The sequence below is a fragment of the Macaca mulatta genome, chromosome 19 (assembly GCF_049350105.2).
Source record: "Macaca mulatta isolate MMU2019108-1 chromosome 19, T2T-MMU8v2.0, whole genome shotgun sequence".
In the NCBI taxonomy this organism is placed as follows: domain Eukaryota; kingdom Metazoa; phylum Chordata; class Mammalia; order Primates; family Cercopithecidae; genus Macaca; species Macaca mulatta.
The window spans coordinates 17,523,896-17,530,203 of record NC_133424.1 but is presented as its reverse complement, the minus strand read 5'-3'; positions in this window follow the sequence as shown (position 1 = coordinate 17,530,203).

Below are 6,308 nucleotides of genomic sequence, written 5' to 3'. Positions count from 1 at the left end.
TATTTATTTAGGGAAATGCAATTCTTTATTAGAACTCAAGTTTGCATTTGTAAACATTCAACAGAAGGAGTAAAACAAAAACAATCCACATCATCCTTCCCCCGGCCCCAGCTTCTGGGGCTGAAGTAGGGAGCTTCCACTTTAACAACCCCGACTGGCTCTGGCTCCAGGGTCTGAGATGCCTTCATAATCGGGTCATGGTCCCAGGCAGCCTCGAGAAACTGCTGGGTCCCTGCCTTGCTGGCAGCTTCGGGAGGTCGCTGGGTCCTCGTCTCGCTGGCAGCCTCAAGAGACTGCAGGGTCCGGCTTCCCACACCTCCACCAGGGAACCCTGGGGCCCGGCCTCCAGGACCTCCACCGAACGCTGGGGCCCGGCCTCCAGGACCTCCACCGAACGCTGGGGCCCGGCCTCCAGGACCTCCACCAGGGAACCCTGGGGCCCAGCCTCCAGGACCTCCACCGAACGCTGGGGCCTGGCCTCCAGGACCTCCACCGAACGCTGGGGCCCGGCCTCCCACACCTCGACTAGAGTGGACATGTTTGAGTTCCAGGTCTCAGTAGTTGCCACCGGGAGATGCTCAGGCTCTTGCCATAAACCCCATCTGTGCTCCACTGGGGCTTTGGCCCAGAAAATTTTCCTGTAACTCTCCAGCTTCCACCCCACACGGAGTGGGCTTTGGGAACTTACTGATCCCCTTGTCACATTTCCAATTCGTATCGCTGGAAGTGTGGGTTTTGCTGCCTGGTTTGTCTTTGGTTTTTAGACAGGACTTGCTGTGTCTTCTGAGCTTGAGTGCGGTGATGCAATCACGGCTTACTGCAGCCTCGACATCCTGAGCTCAAGTGATCCTCCCACCTCAGCCTCCTCCGTAGCTGGGACCACAGGCATGCACCACCACACTTGGCTGAATATTTTTTTGGTGTGGCAGGTGTGTCTTGCTCTTGCTGTGTTGCCCAGGCTGGTTTTGAATTCCTGGGCTCAAGTGATCCTCTGACCTCAGGTCCCCAAAGTGCTAGGATTACAGGCATGAGCCATTGGGCCTGGCCCCAGTTTTCATCCAAACTTCGACCCCAATCCCATTGTCGTAGTCCATCCAGGCTACTATAACAAAATACCATAGATGGGGTGGCTTAGAAACGAGAAGTTGATTTCTGTCTTCCGGAGGCTGGAAGTCGGAGTTCAAGATGCTGGTAGAACTGGGGTTTGGTGAGACCCTGAATCCTGATTGGCCGGTTTCTCACTGTGTCCTCCTCACATGGTGGGAGGGTCAAAGGAGCTCCTGTGTGGGGGCTTTTTTTGTTTTTTTTTTGGAGTTGGAGCCTTGCTCTGTCACCCAGGCTGGAGTACAACCTCCGCCTCCCAGATTCAAGCAATTCTCCCACCTCAGCCTCCCAAGTAGCTGGGATTACAGGCATGCGCCACCATGCCCGGCTAATTTTTGTATTTTTAGTAGAGACAGGGTTTCTCCATGTTGGCCAGGCTGGCCTCGAACTCCTGACCTCAAGTGTTCTGCCTGCCTTGGCCTCCCAAAGTGCTGGGAGTACAGGTGTGAGCCACCGCGCCCGGCCCCTTGTGTCATTCTTTATCTTGACGAATCTGCCTGGTTGTCCGCAGTGAGAACAGGTTGGGTTTCATGTAGTGTCTGCCTTCCAGCTTTTAAAATTTCTACAAACTGGAGCAAATACAGCAGACTTGTCTGGAGACCTTTGATATTGAGGAACCCCAGGCAGTCGCTTCAGTTCAGCCAGCGCTTCCATAGTGCTTTTTTTTTCTTTTGAGACAAAAATCTTGCTCTGTCGCCGAGGCTGGAGTGCAGTGACATGATCTCGGTTCACTGCAACCTCCACTGCCTCCCGGGTTCAAGCAATTCTGCCTCAGCTTCCCAAGTAGCTGGGACTACAGGTGTGCACCACTACACCCAGCTAATTTTTGTGTTTTTAGTAGAGATGGGTTTCACCATATTGGCCAGGCTGCTCTCCGACTCCTGGCCTCAAGTGACCTGCCCACCTCAGCCTCCTAAAGTGTGAGCCACCGTGCCCGGCCCATGGTGTTGTCTTAACACCTTCGTTCATCCTATGAATGAATGTCCATTCTAGGGATTTAGGAATTATGTGCCAGGAGCTGTGAACAAAAACCAAGAAAGTTTTTTTCCTTATACCCCAAGAAAATATCATTAAATCCACATAAGCAGATAAAACAGGATGTCTCTGGGCCAGGCGCAGTGCTCATGCATGTAATCCCAGCACTTTGGGAGGCTGAGGCAGGCAGATCATTGGAGGTTTGGAGTTTGAGACCAGCTTGACCAACATGGTGAAACCCTGCCTTTACTAAAAATACAAAAATTAACTAGGTGTGGTGGCGCGTGCCTGTAGTGCCAGCTACTTGGGAGGCTGAGGCAGGAGAATCGCTTGATCCCAGTAAGCAGAGGTCGTAGTGAGCCAAGATTGCACCACTGCACTCCAACCTGGGTGACAGTGAGACTCTGATTCAAAGAAAACCCCAAAACCTCTATGTTTTTTGAACTGGTCACTGTCACAGGACACACATTGAAAAAAATACTTTATTACATCACAGTCTTGACCTCCAACATCGGAGACCCTAGAATCTACCACCTAAGCTGGGCACTGCTGAGAGTCAACAGGAGGAGTGGTAGATTCCACTCACAGGTGGAAATCAGCATGCGCCCGACCCCGTAAGGCTGACGTGCTTACATCATGGGAATTGAGTTTGATGTTAGACAATGAATGAATTTGGCTCATGGTCTCCACACCCATGCCTCCAGGGGATGTGTCCTGGACATAGCCTGTGTCCTCCCACCATGACTTGCAAGGGAACCCACTGCTCAAAATGGCCACCAACATCTCCTGACATCCCTGGCCATGGGGCTAGGATGGCCGGACTCAGAATCCCCAGAGGTGTGATTACAAGGAAGTAAAGCCGGATGGTCTGTGTCTCACTGACTCAATTTGTTTTTGGATCGACCATGGTGCACAAAAGCAACCACAGGCAATATGGAAAGGAAGGGATGAGGCTGGGCACGGTGGATCTCACCTGTAATCCCAACACTTTGGGAAGCTAAGGTGAGAGGATCGCTTGAGGCCGGAAGTCGAGGCTGCAGTGAACCATGATTGCACCACTGCACTCCAGTCTGGGCGATAGAGTGAGACCCAGGTTTCTTTTTTTGTTTGTTTTTTTATTTTTGAAATGGAGTCTCACTCTGTCACCCAGGCTGGAGAGCAGTGGTGTGATGGTGAGATCTCAGCTCACTGCAACCTCCACCTTCCGGGTTCAAGCAATTCTCCTGCCTCAGCCTCCCGAGTAGCTGGGACTACAGGTGTGTGCCACCACACCTGGCTGATTTTTGTATTTTTTAGTAGAGACGGAGTTTCACCATGTTGGCCAGGCTGGTCTCAAACTCCTGACCTCAAGTGATCCACCTGCCTCTGCCTCCCAAAGTGCTAGGATTACAGGCATGAGCCACCGTGTCCAGTCCCATCAGTGTATTTCATTTCCATTTGCATCTGACACGATAGACATTGGCAAAATGAACAAGTGGGGCAAACGCAGCCTTGAAATTGAGCCTGGCACCCAGTAAGTGTTGGACGTTTCTCCTACTCCCTTCTGCTGTGCGACCTGGGTAAATGACTTCCCCTCTCTGAGCCTCCATCATCTCCTCTGTAAGAGGGGAAGAGTATGGGCTGAACTGTGTCTCCCCAAAATTCATACGTGGAGGTTGTGACACAGTCCCTCAGAATGTGACTGTATTTGGAGTTAAGTTCGTTATTAGAGAGGTAATTAGGTGAGGTTAGCAGCCAAAGAAAAACTAAAACTAATTTTTCATGCAAATGTGAACCAGAATCTTCCACATCAGCACAGAAAGGAGGAAAAAGAACCACAGAGGATGAGGAAAGAGGAGTGCTGGCCCAGGTGCCTGGTGCTAGGAACCAGCTGGATGCCAAGACACACAGGCACAGCCAAATCCCACGCGGGTCTGCAGCGGAGGCACCCCAGGATGATTATGGGGTCCTCCTAGGGAGACCTCAGAGTCCCAGCCAATGCTCCTAATTGCCTGGGGTCAGTGGGTCACTGAGCTAATCCTCCCAAGCACATCAGGGGTCTCTGCCATCACTGAGGGGGAACTTCCAGAACTCCCTGGAACCCAATCAAGTCCAATTAACCAAAAAGGCAGGAATGTGGGCTGGGACCCCAGCAGGGCTGGGAGGCTTCTCGGCAGGAGACCCGGGTGGCCCAGGAACTCTCTCGCTTGTGAAAAACAAGCCCCAGGCCCCAGCCCCGTCCAGGGCAAGGAGGGAGGGAACCCCCAGGCTCGGGTCAGTGGGATCTCTGTTCAGCAGGGCTTTGGGCTGTGGGATCCAGGGACACCAGCCTTGGTGGTTAATTTGATGTTCTGCTCATAGACGCATGATGATTTAAAAGCCACATTTCAGTAAGGCAGACAGAGGAGGACAAATGTTGCATGATTGCACTTATAGGAGCCACAGGGAATAGCCAAATTCCTAGAGGCAGAAAGTAGAAGCGAGACGCCCAGGGGCTGGGGTAGAGGATTGGAGACTGTTTCAAGGGCTGGAGTGATAAAACAAAATTTGGGGTGTAGATAATGGTGATGGTTGCATACATTGGGAATGCATTTAATGTTAAAGAATTGTACCTCCCAAGTGGTTAACGTAATCAATATCGTGTATATATTACTACAATGGCAAGAAAAAGACTAAGTTTGCAATCAGCATTTAACCATTTAAGGAAATTGGTTCATTAATGTATAGTTTGATTTATTAGTTGCATAACAATATTTAAATATTTGGGGAAATGTACTTCCTAGATGGAAATGCTTAATAAACTGAACATTAAAAATTTTGGGGAGAGGCTGAGGTGGGAGGATTTTTTTTTTTTTTTTTTTTGAGACGGCGTCTCGCTCTGTCGCCCAGGCTGGAGTGCAATGGCGTGATCTCAGCTCACTGCAACTCCCACCTCCCCAGTTCATGCAATTCTTCTACCTCGGCCTCCTGAGTAGCTGGGATTACAGGCGTGCACCACCACACCCGGCTAATTTTTGTATCTTTAGTAGAGACAGGGTTTCACCATGTTGGTCAGGCTGGTCTCGAACCCCTGACCTCAAGTGATTCGCCTGCCTCAGCCTCCCAAAGAGTTGGGATTACAGGCATGAGCCACCGCACCCAACCATGTGCTTACCTTTTAAAGAATGGATGTTGGCCGGGTGCGGTAGCTCATGCCTATAATCCCAGCACTTTGGGAGGCTGAGGCGGGTGGATCACAAGGTCAGGAGATCGAGACCTTCCTGGATAACACAATGAAACCCCATCTCTACTAAAAATACAAAAAATTAGCCAGATGTGGTGGCGGGCGCCTGTAGTCCCAGCTACTCGGGAGGCCAAGGCAGGAGAATGGTGTGAACCCAGGAGGCAGAGTTTGCAGTGAGCCGAGATTGTGCCACTGTACTCCAGCCTGGCAACAGAGCGAGACTCTGTCTCAAAAAAAAAAAAAAAAAGGAAAGAAAGGAATGGAGCATTACAACTTGCACAGATTCCCACTAGTGGCAGATAGAACTTAAAGGAGGGGCGTGTCCCCAGATCTGAGACCCTGGGTGGGGACTGCATCAACATTGTCCTGGGCCCGGTGTAAGTCTGAACCCCTGCTGTTGCCCCTCAGCTCAGTCCTCTGACCATCACCTGGCCTGGTAGGGTCAGTCCCCCTAGACAGTCCCTGTGCTGGGAATTACAGGTGTAAACCACCACACTCTGCCCATTTTCCCCAATATTTAAACACTGCCATGCAACTAATAAATCAAGCTACACATTTCATGAACCAATTTCCTTAAATGGTTAAATGCTAATGTCAAACTTAAAGTCTTTATTTCTTTGACATTGTAGTAAACTCTACATGGACTGGGCGCCGTGGCTCATGCCTGTAATCCCAGTACTTTGGGAGGCCGAGGCGGGTGGATCACCTGAGGTCAGGAGTTCGAGATCAGCCTGGCCAACATGGTGAAACCCTGTCTCTACTAAAAATACAAAACTTAGCCGGATGTGGTGGGGCGCACCTGTAGTCCCAGCTACTCAGGAGGCTGAGGCAGGAGAATCACTTGAACCCGGGAGGCGGAGGTTGCAGTAAGCTGAGATTGTGCTGCTACACTCCAGCCTGGGGGACAAAGTGAGACTCTGTCTCCAAAAAAAAAAAAGAAAAAAACACCTACATGATACTGATCATGTTAACCACTTGGGAGGTACAATTCAGTGACATTAAATGCATTCCCAATGTGTGCAATCAT